This window comes from Lutjanus erythropterus, chromosome 15 (assembly GCF_056507025.1).
Source record: "Lutjanus erythropterus isolate fLutEry1 chromosome 15, fLutEry1.hap2, whole genome shotgun sequence".
NCBI classification, from domain to species: domain Eukaryota; kingdom Metazoa; phylum Chordata; class Actinopteri; order Lutjaniformes; family Lutjanidae; genus Lutjanus; species Lutjanus erythropterus.
Window position 1 is genome coordinate 19,454,770 of NC_139331.1, and position 15,647 is coordinate 19,470,416.

The window sequence follows — 15,647 nt, forward strand, 5'->3', positions numbered from 1 at the left end:
ATCCCAGCGTAAAAATGTAAACACCTGCGCATAACAGTAGCCGTGCCCATTAAAATGTTTAAAACGCTAAACACAAGTTGAGTTGCATGTTTCCAACAATGTTCAAATGCAGAGAAATCCATAATTCAAGGTTATATATTATTTTCTGATTGCCGATGCTAGCTAGCCGCTAGTTGCTATAACTTCAAGGAAAGCATGAGATATGAGAGTGAGGAAGTCTGCGCACATGAGTAAACATAGTGTGAATAAAACCTGGTGGTTGGTGAAGATAACTCCCATCATCCTATGCCATTTCAACAACATCAGTCAACTATGTTTTTTGTTTAATGTGAGAGACACCCCTAGTGGTACAATTTACACACTGTGTGTTTAAAAAAATGGAACAAGTGGACCAACAATGAAGTCAAGTGACAAAAAAGCACCAGCACATAGCTCTCGGAGGAGCTCCCCAGTGGGCAGTTTCACTAGTGGTAGTCTATTGCCCACCTCTACCAACAAATAAAATCCTCGCCCTTAGCCCTAACTTTCTCACATAACAATGCCAACATGCTGATGTTTAATGTGGATAATGTTCACCATAGTAATCATAATGTTAGCATACGAATGCTAATTAGCACTAAACAAAAGGAACAACTAAGTCTGATGGTGCTGGGTGTTGTCATTTGTTTTGCAGGTATTTGGTCATAAATCAAATTATTGGGCAGATTTTTTATTTTTAAAACCAGAGGATGTTGCTAAATGAAAAGTCACAAAATCACATTACTAGAAACTGTCCTGATTAGGACATGAGTGTACCCTTGACATGTAAATAAATGAATGATGTGAGAGCTCCCCAAAAGTTAAGTCAAAACATTTCAGTTGCTTTCTAGTATGGCTGGCTGTAGTATAGGTAAACCCATGTTAGCAGAGATCTGCTCATGACTGAGGCAGACAGGTGTATGTGCAGGACATCGATGGCTCCCACCGTCATAACTACTGCACAGACTCTGGCTCCACATGGTGTCAACAGTACAAGATGGCAGAGCCCATATCTGGAAGATTCTGGCTTCATTTTCATACAGAAACAGGAAGTGGAGGAAGAGGAAGTGGAGACACGTTGTCTATTTAATGGTCTGTACTAATGATGGCAAATCATCCAATAGCTGTTGAGATTTTAAGTCATATATGCCAACTTCATGGTGGTACTAAAGGAAAAGTCATGGGATTCCCAAATTTAGCAGGATTATGATTCATCCTCTGGGAGCCTCTGGGAATGTACAATTTCACGCCAATCCATCGAGTAGATGTTGAGATACTTAAAGGGGTGAGTAAAAACTTTGATCTGCTGGCGGCATTAGATGAAAAGCGAGTGGATGATCAAAGTCGTTGGGATTCATCCTCTGGGCGCCATGAATGTTTGTACCACACGTCATCCATCAAATAATCATTGAAATAATTCATGTCTAGGCCATCCTGGGACTTAACAGCAATGACCAAACTTTAGCAATACATAAAAGCTGATAGCTACTCGCATTTTTTATTGTGTTATTCAATAGGTCATTGTTTCAAAGCCGTCCATTCTGTCTGTTTACCTCTGCCTTCTGTTTGCCCCACAACATCAGCAGTCAGTCAGTAATTTGCTGACTCCTGCAGAGAAACGTTCATTTGTTTTCATCACCAACTAGCTCGAGTGGGCGATGTGTTAATTGCTGCACTGTGCTCACATACAGATACCATTGTCCAGAGGAGGGGGGAAAAAAAGGTAATTTAAAAATTTCCAAGACAAAAAGTCCATAGAAGCACACTGATCTATATGAGCTATCCACAAACACCTGAGGGGGTGTTTTAAATGCTTTTTTTAGACTTTGAGATGTGGGTAAACAGTCCTTTGTGTGCATTTAACCTTCACTGCATCTCACCCTCGGTCTGATGCTTTAAAAGAAGAAAAAACAGCATCCTTGTTGTTAGAAAGATAGTGAATATATATCTGGCATAAGAGGCAGATATTTTCAGGTTGTCTCTTTGCTCAAAATGAACAGTTTGAGCACTTTGGACTGAGAGATTACACTTTTAATCAATAGTAGAGATCAAGTTGAGGTTTTGGATATAGACTGATGAGCGACAGGGGAAAGACAGGAGGAGATATATGGATCTAAATTTAATTATTCAACCCTGGGCATATAAGCACAACCTGTAGAATTACCAATCAGAAAACTCACTCTCCTACTGAAAGTCTCCCACACTGCAGACCATGGGACGGCTTATTTTACCACACGAAACCTTGCCAGCGTGCATTCGTGTGAGAACACACATGGCAAGATGTTCTCTTTACCAGGGTAGTCTGCAATTTGCCTGTTTTAAATGACAGACTCTTAAACGAGTCTTCGTCCTCACGCATGGGCAACTTGAGAATTAAAAAGAAAAGACGAAACGGATACTTGTAATTGGGCGTAATTACTGCCAACCCATCTTATGAAGCAGGGCCTTGCTGCTGGGGAGGTCAAACATATTTAAATGCAAATGGCTGCCGTTGCCAACAAGTATAACTTTCAAGTTTAATTTCGCCTCTTGCCTCGGCTGTCTGACGAGTGACGACCTGTCTGTGTATAGAAAGATTAGGACTGTCCCTCACTGAGTGCCTGTTCAATGGGCCTGTTCTCTTACAGCCACTCACCGCTTCTGTCATGCTCTGCTCAAATGGACACACAAAATTCATACGCCATGATTTCCTGAGCACATGTGAAACTTATTATGTACTTATTATAGATGATCAACCATCATTAAATGATTCATCCCAACCGGCAAATTAACAGCATTTCAAGTTAATGAGTTGTAGCCCATGAATGTCTTTCATGTGAAGATCTGAGCCCTTTTTACATGGAGATCTCGCCGTACTGCTGCAATGAAGGCTTGTCATTACATTAGCTTTACTTATTCACACTAAACCAAACAACATCGCTATAATGCGGCTCCAGGGTGTGATTTCAGATATCATCCCAACATTCTGAAAGCACAAGAGGCGTAACGTAACACAACAGTGTTGGGCAAGTACTGAAGTTTTGTAATTAGTTACGGTTACTACTAACTCCTCTGAGAATTAATTGAATTACTTTATAAACTCATGCATATAGAAGTAATAAGTCAGTCTTTTCTAAAAAGCTCCAAGAGGCTTATTCTTTCTTTTGTTAAGTACCCGGGGACCTCATCCTCATGTGATGGAGGCCCATGATAAGTGCTAAAATATTTGCCCCCCATCCTGATTAAAATGCCTACAGTGCGTACACATAAACAGTAAGTACACATTATCAGTTTAGGGGTCTGAAAATAAGGTCACTCTATTGTTGGTATTACCTACTGGGACAGACTTGTTTGTACTCATCATTAAAAAGACACAAGACTGTACAGTCTATAGCCTGGCTGTATTTAGGCACAGTGGTACTTTGAGCTAAATGCTAATGTTAGCATGGCAACATAGTCACCACGACAATTTTGGTGTTTAGCAGGCATAATGTATACCATGTTCACAATATTAGTTTAGCTTGTTAGCGTGCTAACATTTGTTAATTATCACTAAACACAAGGAACAACTGTGGGTGATGCAAATGTCATTAATTTTGCAGGTCTTTGGTCATGAACCAAAGTTTTTTCTGACGATGGCATCAAAAGAAAGGTTAATAGATCATCAAAGTGATTACAAACATTAAGTGGAAAAGTACTAAATTTCATGGCAATTTATCCAATAGTTTTTGAGACATTTGGCTCAAAATCACAAATGTGAACCTCATGATGGTGCTAGATGAAAAGTCAGGTCACCAGTGTTGGTAGAATTCAACTTCTGGGGATCTGGGATTTAGGGATTTAGAAGGTCCCTACACATATTTTTAAAACAGTCCTGCAATAAATCCAGTGATTAGTTTTGTTTGGCATTCTCAGACCACAGACTGTTAAGAAAATCTTGATACACCATCTATCAGTCTGACATACAGGTATTTTTTGACCAAATACTAGTTACAACCATGACAACGAACTGTGCACACATACAAACAAATATGCACACAAAAGCCACCTGCTCATAGAACACAATCTCTACTCTACACACACACACACAAACACACACAAGCTCAAGCATTCTGCACCACACAAGACAATATCTCCTGGGATATTAGAAAGAGGCAGAGATCCATACAGAGCTGAACTTGCTGTCAGCGGGGAGCATCAGTAATTAAATTGCATATGCATACAGTAGCATAGGCCACAGACTGGCTGAACTGACAGTGCAACAGCAAAATGCATGACAGGCACCACACGGCAAGGAAATATCACAGGGAGAAGAAAACAGGGTGCTGACAGAGCGGGGGGGGGAGGGGTGGAGGGCTGTAAAAAGACATTGGATATCTGGGGAAGAGGAGAGAAACATACTGCAAGGCAAAGGCGTCCCTGCACAGAAATTCAAGACAACTCAAACTAATCTCACACCGGTAAAGCAAAAACTAAGCAAACAGCCACAAAGCAAGGTATTAAAAATGCCAGATGCTGCCAAGCTCATACAATCCCTTACATACACACATATACACACACTCACCTGTAAACATATTTATGAGGTATGTGCTGAAAAACACTGTCAAGGATCCATCCTGGACTCACATAAAGAACGTCTTCAAGCCAGCCTCACTGGAATGTGAACAGAAAACAGTGGCACACAGCATTCATCACTAGCTTTCATTGCACATGAGGGCCGGTGTGTGAAGTGGAGCCTACTGGCAAAGACCACAGTACAACTGAGTGTTACTGAGACCCACAGACGAAAGAACACAAGTCTGAATTTCTCAGTAGGCCTTCATGGCTGTGTTTGTTGTAAGAGCAGTTTACCATTCAGCCAGGTCTTCAGAGACAGGACAACATAAAACAAAAAAACAAACAAACAAACAAAAAACATTGAATATTGAAAATGCTTCCTACAAAATGTAATGAGTCAGTCCGTTCTTCAACAGTCCAGTCAACAAATTAAAAGGGTTTGAGAATGTATCGATTCAACGCCTTGACTCATCAAAAGTGAACAAGAGAGTAACTGACTGCTATTTTACAAAAAAAATACCGACACTGCTGAAAAAAATCTGTCCTTCTTTGTTGTGGTTGAAAAGTGTTAAAACATTGTAACTGCTCACAATGGGTCACATTATTTTCCATTATTGATTGAATTTTTTTTAAACTGATGGAAAAATCTGAAGGCAGATTAAAACACAGAGGGCCATCTACCACAATGTTAAAGTGCCCATGAAATCAAAATTGATGTTCAAGTGTTTTTAATCACATGACTTCCACTATACGTCACCTATATATCAATACCGGGCTTAACAATGACAAAAAAGTTGTTTTGTAGATATTCTCTGGTATTTTTAATAGTATTTGACCATTTTTCTTTCCCTGGAAAAAGATTTGACTGAAACGGTTGATAATGTGTCCTACACTTGAGGCCGTTACTAAATTTGCATCCAATGAAACGCGTTCATGCTCATGACACAATAACATGACATATCCGTTCATTAGAGGAAACTGGAGAGTTTCTGGGGGCCAGGCCTCACCGTAGCACAACTTAATCATTTTAGTCACTGATTTGGGTGGACTGGATCATATGTTATTGAGAAAATAATTTCTGGTTTCTCCTCTGATGTCCTCTGGCTGTTTCCTGATGGACAGAGAGCGTGGTGATAAAGTAAGTAACTGTAACTGTTAGCTGCTATTAGCAGGCAACAGAACCAGGCTCAGCAGCCTCCCAGTGAACATGGACGGTCACTGAGATGAACACAGCCTCCGAGACCGACATGGAATACAGTACCAAGGTTTTACCAAGGTGGTGTTATGGCTGGGTTTGGTTTCCAGCATCCCGGGACTAACTGAGCTAACAGCAGTTAGCAGTTAGCTAACTTACTTTAGCTTAGTTAGCCCCAGGTGCTGGAAGCCAAACCCAGCCATAACACCACAACACCATAACACAACACCATAACACCATAACACCACCTATTCCCTGTCTTTCAAACTGGCCTCTGTTGGTCCCGGTCTGGCCATGTTAACTGGGAGCTCTCAGTCCAGGAAGAGTCAGATAATAGGACTGCTCTCCCTCTTAGGGTTACATCCATGAACCGCCATAGCTGCATGACGGGAGGGGCACACAACGGCTACTGTAAATGCCAGTCCCTTCCTAGATGTCTGTTTTACAGGAAACATACAGCTGTTTCATGAAAACTTCACGTGCATGTACTCAACACACCTCACTATCCAGGTGCTGACATGCACGAGGCTGACCATGTAATTGCAGTGCTACCAATTTGACTTCAACCAGCTACCTTTTTGGCCCCTTTCTCTTCCGTCCTCTCCTGGCAAAAACGCCCCAAAAACACCTGAATTGTTTGGGAGTCGATTTGTATTACTCCTTTAAACCGCTCTTTTCTTTGCAACCAAACATCCCAGCCTATGACAAAAAGCTGTCGCAGTCGGAGTGAATGAGAAAATACAACAATATCTTGTATGTTAATATTTTGTTTACCCCAGCACAGTTTTGCCCACAGATATTCGGCCAGCCTTTGGCAGAGCAGACAGTGTTAGATAATTCAGAAATCACATGAAAAGGGTAATTGCAAATGCCTGCTGTTTGTGTACCAGTATGGCTAATGTTTTCACAATGAATGTCCATAACACCATCACCGCAAAGTATAGAGATATTTTGAAAAAGATGCTGCTGTCTTTCAGAACGCTTACGGCTTTATTGTCTGACTAAGCCAAGCATTCACCTTTTGTGCTTATGTTTTGGTGGCATTCACTGATTGAATTCTTATTCTGCCAAGTTCTCCCACTCCTCCTTTCACACATTTAACAAAGACTCCTTCACACAGTGAGAGGAAGAGAGGGGAGGAGGGGGGGATGGAGGGGTAGAGAGAGAGAGAAGGAAGGAAGGGAAAAGAAAAGTATAGAGAAATTGAAGGGTACTGCATGACATTGCCAGCGATTTTAAAAAAAAAGCATATTCGGAGAAATGGACACAAGAAGCCGGTGGAAAGAAAGAAAGATCCTGCAGGAGCAACCTGAAGCAAAAGCAAAGCTGCAGAAAAAGGCAGGCCCTTTTTTAGATTCAAAGCACATGGTATATCCTGAGATTATTGACTAGAAATGTCAGTAAGGGGAGAGAAAGCATTCACGAGAAGCAAGAGGCAGGCTGAAAGAGAAAGAAAGAAGAGGAGAAAGGGAAGGAAAGACGTGAAATAGTGCATGAGGACGCAAAGGTTCAAGGGATAGAAAGAGATAAACAAAGGGAGTAAAGAGAGGTCAAAACGAGAGGTTGAGTGGACTGTATGCAGAGGTGGGACGAGGGGAGCGAAGAGAGGAGGAAGCGTAAAAGAAAAGAGGAAAACATTTGTTTTTCAAGATCAAAGGTAGAGAGCGGTCAAGGGCACAAGGTGGAGAAGAGAGAATCGCACAAGACTTCATCTGAAAGGAGAAATATTGAAGTCACACATGCTCACATCCACAGATACCTGTTAGGACGGTTTGGGAAATCAGAGGAGGCTCTGAGCTGCGCCGTTGTGCATTTGCGCCCCTGCTCATGTGTGTGTGTGTGTGTGTGTGTGTGTGTGTTCACGTGTGTCTGTATTTTGCCTTCAGCATTTTAACGGGCTACGTAAAGCCCAGGGGGAAGTGGGAAAAAGGACTCTCCCGCGCTACCTGTGTCTGGAATGAATATCTATTCAGGCAGTCAATTGCTGACCTCCAACTGACTGAGCAGCCATTTTTACCCCCAGCTCTCTGGGCGAGGGTCGTGGCTCTGCCCTACATTTCTTCTACGCTCAGTGTGAGGAGCCGTATGGGCGTTTTGAATCCATTTTGGTGTGTCGTAAATTGAAGGTTATACAGTTCACATTTTACTCTAAAAAGGAGGATGATTTGACTGCTGGTCTGCTCATTGTTATCACAAAAATCTCAGGCTATTGTCTGTGTGTGTCTTTTATCCTTGATTTTTCAGCTTGTGGTCTGGTACAGAAAAAAAGAAACCTCACCATGACAGTCTGAACATTTTGGTTTGAAAAGAATTTTGTGACTGTAGTTTTCCTATCATTAGTTGTAGCACCATTTTCCACTCTTTCATTGTTCATGTCACTCATCTAAAACTCTAAAAGCTTTTTCATAACTTATCAATATAGGGGAGACTGGGGGAAGTTGTAACATTTTTTTTTTCATTTTCCTTCATAACTCACAGACACCTAATATTAAATTTGATGTGAGAAGAAGAATAAAAGTGGTAGGGGCACACACCTGAAAGTATTCTTGAATATTACTGTTGTAGTGTTTAATAATATTACTTTTTTCATACACTGTTTAATTTCTTTTAGATGTAAGGCATCAAATGCATTCAAAGCAAAAGTCTGTTTCTATTTTTGCAGGAGACTAGGCAACCATTCTAATAGGAACTAGGTTTTAATTATTTCAACTGAGTTAAAAATACTTTTATTTTTAAATTTAGTGACGTGATCAGAAAAGTATGGCAGCAGAGACTAACAAGGTGGGATCATGTGGCTAAAAGGTGATTGTAACACTGCACTACACAATCTAGTAGCCATGATAAAATCTTGTTTATCAAATGCTAGCTAGCGACACCTATATTAGCATAGTTTCTTCATGTTCACTTTTAACTAATGGATTTAAGTTTAAAATTGCAGACTTCTAAACTTTAAACAGCAGAAGAAAAACACTGTATATCCAAAAAGTAACGTTCATACATCAAATGATGCCACTGCTGTTCCACAGACAGAGAGTATCCTACTGAGCAAGTGCAGAGCCAGTTGCCCCCTGTTGCAACTGGCCCAGGCCTCCCCTACCTTAAAGCTGCTTTAATGAATGATTCTATTCTACTGCTCCATTCTGTATTATCAATGGCCTAAAAAACTGTCTGTATTTGACAGGTGTTGTAGTGACAAACTCCCACAGCATTATCGCCCAACCCCTCATCTTGACAGAGCATTTCAGTGCTTGCTCTTGTGTGTGTGTTGTGTGTTTTTGTGTGTGTACTGTTTCGGTTCACTCTCGCAGCTCTAATCAGTGTTCTTTCCAGTTACAGACAGCAGAGGCTGCACCACTAACCAGTCTGAGCTGGATCAGTTCAGCTCATGGTTTGTTTAGCCCAGAAGCCAGTTTACCTTGTCTGTCAGTTTAGTTAGTTAGCTTGTCTGCCTGCCTGCTGTAAGATTTTCACCAGTTTTCCACGTCTCCAGGATTACCTGCCTGCCTGCCCGTCACACTATCTTACCAAGCCTGCCAGCCAGCTCTCATCACAGGGATTCCTTTGCCAAGCCTCACCTCAGCCCTAAACTCCAGCCAGCCGTCATCTCACCATCCCTGCCAGTATTGTTAATAGAATTGTTTTTTTTTTTCACCTTACGTGCTTGTCTGTGTCTGCATTTGGGTTCAGCTTTAAAATCTGTGATACCAAACAGCAGACGGACGAAATTATCAACTAGCTGGTGAGCATAGTGGAGCGTTCAGCAGCTTAAGAGCCAGATATTTCCTTCAGGCGTTGGTGGAAAGTAAAACAGAGCTAAAAGGAGGGTGGATATTGGGCTTTGCCAGGTGTCCACACAGAGGACTCCAAGTAAATGATAATACTGTGTGAAACAACAAACATTTGCTAAGAAGTTCACCATGTCAACTTTGTAAGGCAATAATATGTTAATGTTGTGTTTTATAGCTCATTTCCACTGCCCCAGTGAGGACTGTATCAATAGGAAAGCACAAAATATTCAGGCTTTCGCTCAGAGATAACAGGTATCATGATGGTGGTTATCAATTTTGTTAACTCAGATTTTGTCCCTCAGACTCTGTGAGCACATCATTTGACTCTTCCTGTGCACAAAACAGGTCAATCACCTGACACACACTTCAGTCAAGATGGTCAAGTTGTTATAATAAAGAGCTATAAAAAATGCTGTTAATAAGGCAGGAGGGGAATGCTGGCAGAAAAATATCAACTTAATGCACTCTTGTTTAATTTTTACGTGACAACTGCACATTAAACAATTAAACTTGATACAGGAGATTCAAGCACGATAGTGCCGGTCTGACTCTGTCCCACAATGAAGGACACAGAGCAGCAAATCAGTTTTGAGTATAAAAAACAATCGAAAGTGCTTCATTATTCTGTTCGTGTATGCGTGATCTGCTGTGTCAAATTTAAAGTTTTATATGACTTGAAGCAAATGGGAACGGTATGATTTTCTGCATGACCAACTGAGGTTCCCTCGGCAACACAATGCATACAGTCTGAGCCGCTGAAATTACATTACACGGCTTTGTTCCGTGACATTACTAACATACAGCTCAACAGGTTCGCACGTACAATGCTGCCCCTGAGCTGAGAATCTACAACCCTCTGAACCTAACCAGCTCCGGACCAGGTTATGAGATCAGCATAAATTACCATGACGATCTAGCCAGGCTTCATGATGATGAAAACTCCCTCTGGTGTCTAAAAATCATTTAATTCAGGGTTTGTTTGTTTGTTTGTTTGTTTGTTTGTTTGTTTGTTTGTTTGTTTGTTTGTTTGTTTGTTTGTTTTTTTAAGTATTAAAGTCCAAAACAAAGCTGTGTAGAACCTTATTTTATTTGGCCTAAATTGTTCCAGGCTTCAAAATGCCATAACATTTCATAGGATATGAACAGGATATACTTAAGACCTTCTCTTTAAACTGTAGTTCAGGATTTCCTCTCAGCAATCTTATCTAACATTTTGCTTATTTTGCTACATTTCAGTAAGGAATCTCAATTCCAATAAATAGAGTACTTTGTAGGATACAGTACATCATTGTATGTTGTTGAGTCCTTGCTGCAGTGGCCCCGGTTAGATTTCAGTCCACAGGGCTTTGCTGCATGTCGTCCCCGCTCTCCCCCCTTTCCTGTCTCTCTTCAGCCACTGTTACTATCCAAGTAGCAATAAAAGGCCAAAAATAATCTTAAGAAAAAAGAAATGTTATCTTCTTTCTGTTGGTGGCTGTACAGAGTGGGTTCTTTTTGTGAGACTCTCTGTCCAATTTCTTCTTTGACTTTCTAATTAGCGAAAAACAGTGAATCACGAAAGAGCTGCTGCACTAATTGCATTAGCGGCTCCTTGTAGCCCATTATGTAACACAAACCGAATGTCTTCTCACAGGGTTTGAAATTCTTCAGTCTTATTTCCTTATTTTTACCTCTATGGAAGATACTTTATTTGTAATACAGTAATTTTGTTACTTTGGTGCTTATGTTCCTGTCTGTGTGGAGAATGTACACAAAGACAAAAGGTGAAGAACCGACAAACAGCAACTGTGAATGGCAGATTATTTATGCAGAAACATGAGAGCTGGTGTTGTTGTGAGGGTTTACAGGCATGAGAAGGATCAGGAGAAGAAAGGAGCAAAGACAAAGCAAAGAGGATGCGAGCAGACTCATTATCTGAGGATGAGCTTAAGTGTTTTGAGTTTATGTCTGAGCCAAACCAAACCAAACAAAACCCTCCCACAGAGACCAATGGCAATCCCAAACTCCCTTAGTAGCATGAAAGGGCACTGAAGCTGCTACAGGTGCAGCTCCCCTCGAATTAACTTAGGACTGACAACACCTGCCTTACAATCTGCCATATAAACACAAATTAAGGTTTAATCAGGAATAGCCATGGATCAAAAGAGAAAAGCAAACTTATTGGAAGACGAGGTGGGAGTGATTGAAGCAAAGCAGTTTATTCGGTGAACTGAGGAGTGGAATAACAAACAAAACCAAACGCATTGCTTGGGAGTGTGTCACAATTATTTCCTCACATCCTTAACTGATCATTCTTATAACGAAGTTCATAAATAAATGTTTATCACAGGCTTGGGCACATGCATTTTTAAGAATAAAGGTGTTAACACGTTAACATGGACAGTGCGTACACATTACAACGCTTCATGAGTCTCACAACATCAAGTTTGTTTGTGAAGTGTGAGTAACACACCAAACACAGAACATTTAAATGCCTATAATCATTGCTGTTAATCTAAACTTGAATTCATGTCACGTGGCTGAGTTACCCCAGCTGGGCCAAGGCAAGCTAGGTCCCTTCAGGGCAATCATTGATTGAATTATTGAAACCTAGTCAAAAGTCATTTGGAAAATTCAAACAAAGTTATTCAAATAAACTGGAGTCAACAGGGTTCGATGCAATATAGTTTTACTGCATTTTAGTGTAAAAATACAAGTAAACTGAGCAGCTTGTCCATGGAAAAGTGACCGTCTGCTTATATGACTTTCAAAGCTCCTGCTATGAAGAACTTATCTTTTAAACTTCATTTTCTGGAACTTTCCCACCATTATTTACCAAGCCGCTCTAGCGCCACCTAGTGGTTCTTGCATTTCTCTAAGTTATCCATCGTTACATCTGGATGTTCTCCAAACTGATATATGTGTAAACAACTGGCCATTGACCTTTATTAGTCTTTTCTTGAGAGTTTTTACATTTGCATTTACTTCAGTTTGTGTTCAGCTCTACATGCTTTGCATTACATTAGTCTCTGCCTAAACTCACTCATCTGTTTAAAGGCTACATCACCTCATACTCTATCTGGAAAACTGTCTTGTCTTAAATTTCCCTACCTTACTTGGCCTATACACTCGAAACATTTATCAGACAATGTGGCCAGCTTTCGAAGTCCGAAATGAAGCTTTACAGACTCTGTGTCCCTAAACTGTCACTTTCAAAAGGTTATTTGATAAGCTCTTATTCACACAAACTTTGTGTCAGCTTCTTTGATTACACATTATTTCTCCCAAAAAGTCCCTGATATTCCACAGCACATTCTTACACAAATGGAAAGTAATCAGGTTACTTTATTTTAATATTGTGATATCTGGATTATGTTACTGTTACGGGTATGCCAGGTCCTTAGTCTTACAAAGAACCATTGACTAACCCTGCCTTCGAGAAAGGGTTCCTTAGAGGCAAATGGTTTTGGTAGAACCACAGCTCCTCAGCAAAAACCCTTTTGGAAGCCTTATTTCTAAGCGTGTCAATGTCTCAAACCACAATACCCCTACATAACCAGCAGGAATCACTTAGACCAAGTCTAGACTTTGCTTAGAGATAAGATCATTTCCATGTCAAAGTAAGGTTTTATAGATAACTATTTATATGAGATTTTCTGCAGAGGTCACTTGTATTTAACCTCCTCTGTCAGGGTACAGAATGCTTCACAAAAGACGAATGGTTTACCAAAAGTAATATAAAAAGGAGGCAATTTCACAGGTGTGTTTCTTGGATGAATGGTGTACTGACCAACTGACCATTAGCACGAGTCTTTTTCCACTTGTCAGTAAGTCTATATTGAATGAAATGACACACAATCTTGACAACATAATGCCCAGACGGACTCAAGGATGAACTTCACTGTGAGACTTACTGGTGGCGTGGACGCTAATGGAGACTGTTGTGACCTGCTCCACCCCAACACCAACTATTGCACTTGATGGGTGGCGGACAGAACGCAAGACTCTGGCAGGATGAGTGAAGGAGGACTCTGTGTTCACGTCAATTATGCTTTGTGCAAAAAAGCAGTCAAAGTTGATGGACAGTGTTTCCCAGGTGTCAAACTTTATATGAGAAGGTGTCGACCATATTATCACCTCAATCTCGTTGCTGCTGTTTTCATTCCTCCAGAGGCTAATTCAAAAATTATTATATTATATTACATTATATTATACTATTAAACAGTATAAATGTTATTTATTATACAATCTGTGGTTGAAGCAAGTTGTGTCCACCCTCCCCTTCCTCCCCTGACTCGAAGTTCAGACAGGCTGCAGGAATGCTGAACAGGATTGCAAGAGGAGTGCAGCATTATATTTTGATAATGGCAAATAACAACTGGTCCTACATTGTAAGTTGATCAGCTGTTCAATTAACCAATAATGGTCTGTAGATGTAAAGATAAGTCTGCTATCCTGGGAACGAAAGACCACTGCTCTGGAAATACACACTTGAGTTTAAGTTCAGTGACTGTTGATACCTTGATAACAGTCACTTACAGCCAAACAACTGATGAATGATCCCCTGAGGGCGAGGCATGAATGAAGCAGCTACTACAAATACAACTTTAATGTTCTTCCTACACAATGCTCCTTTTTTTATTTCCTTTTGAAGCTTGGATCCAAGTTTTAAAAGCTGTATTCTAGCTAATCCCAAGAGCAGCTACCACTAGCGGTTCACTGTGCCAAAATGTTATATGGAGCGCATGCTGAACAGAGGAAATGAAAATCCCAAGTGAAACAGTGCTTGGATGCTGGAAATTGCATATATGAACACAAGTGGAAAAAAAAAATGTGCATAAAAGTAATGATGAAGATTGAACACACCATGAGCCGAGTTCAGCTCCTAAATTTACTAACCCTGTGGCAGTGAAAGAGGATTATTATTAGTGTAAGTCTCCTGATGTATTACTGGGCCACTAGGGGGCTCTGGGGAAGAGATTGCATTGTAACAAATGCAACTTTACCGCAGTGAAATATTGGTGATTCTCCAACTTGGCTTTTAATGTATTTTTGTGTGCAAGCCAGCATGGGTATGAACATGTATGTGCTTTACGTGTGTGTATACAGTCTCTAGGCTCTGCAATCCATAACAAGAATGTTCTACCTTGCCCCTGATTTGAACCCCCTACATCACGCCTTATTGTCTTCTACTTCTCCTTTCTCACACACACACACACACACACACTAATCAGGTCTAGGCAGCCATTGTAAGAGGCAAAGGTCTGCAGGGCTGTTTGATAGCAGATTAGGCTGGCGTGTCAGACAAGAGACCAGGCCACACAGCAGGCAGTCACATGCTGAATCTACACACACACACACATAGACAAACACACACAGATACAGTCACAGTCAAAAGGAGGAATATATATGCGAGTACATGGGCACATTCAGACAGAAACTCAACACAAACATTTAGAAGACAGACCTCCAAGGTCAACCCTGTTGTTGTAAGCTGGTAACAACGCGGACAGTTGAATATGGCAGTCGCGGTAGCAATTAAAAGGAAACAAAGCAGAGTTTTAGACAAGTACAGTTCTGTTGTTCAGATTCAAACGGTGGAAACTGACTTGGTACTTTCAGTCCAGAGGCATACATCTGCAGCACAGCTTGTGTGGGGCTGGAATTTCGGGAAACACGTTATCAGTAAGTTTGGTAGCGGCTGGCATCAGTCATGACCAATCTTATCATCACCGCCTTTGCTTCTCTGCAAGAGCTGTGCACTCTGCATTTCTTGATGAGAACAGTCTTCAGCACAGCTGCCACAAAAGCTTCTCCCAAGGGGATTCGATGTCCTTGTGCAGGAGGTGCAGAATCGACACAAGTAAATACACGCTGCCTTAAATTAAATTAACTTGGGTGGAGATAACGCTTTTTTGCTTACCCTGGTGCGGTGGTCCAAGGAGAACTGTGGCATTGTGGGAAACATTTCAGGGAAAAGCAACACAGAATCTGAGGTACTGACAGCTGATCATGACATTGGTATAATCACTTGGCAGTTTGAGGGGGAATGAGAGGTTATGCCATCCCACTTGTTAGCAAAATGACCAGAATGCATCCCTATTGTTAATGTGCCTTCCTCCCTGTCCATC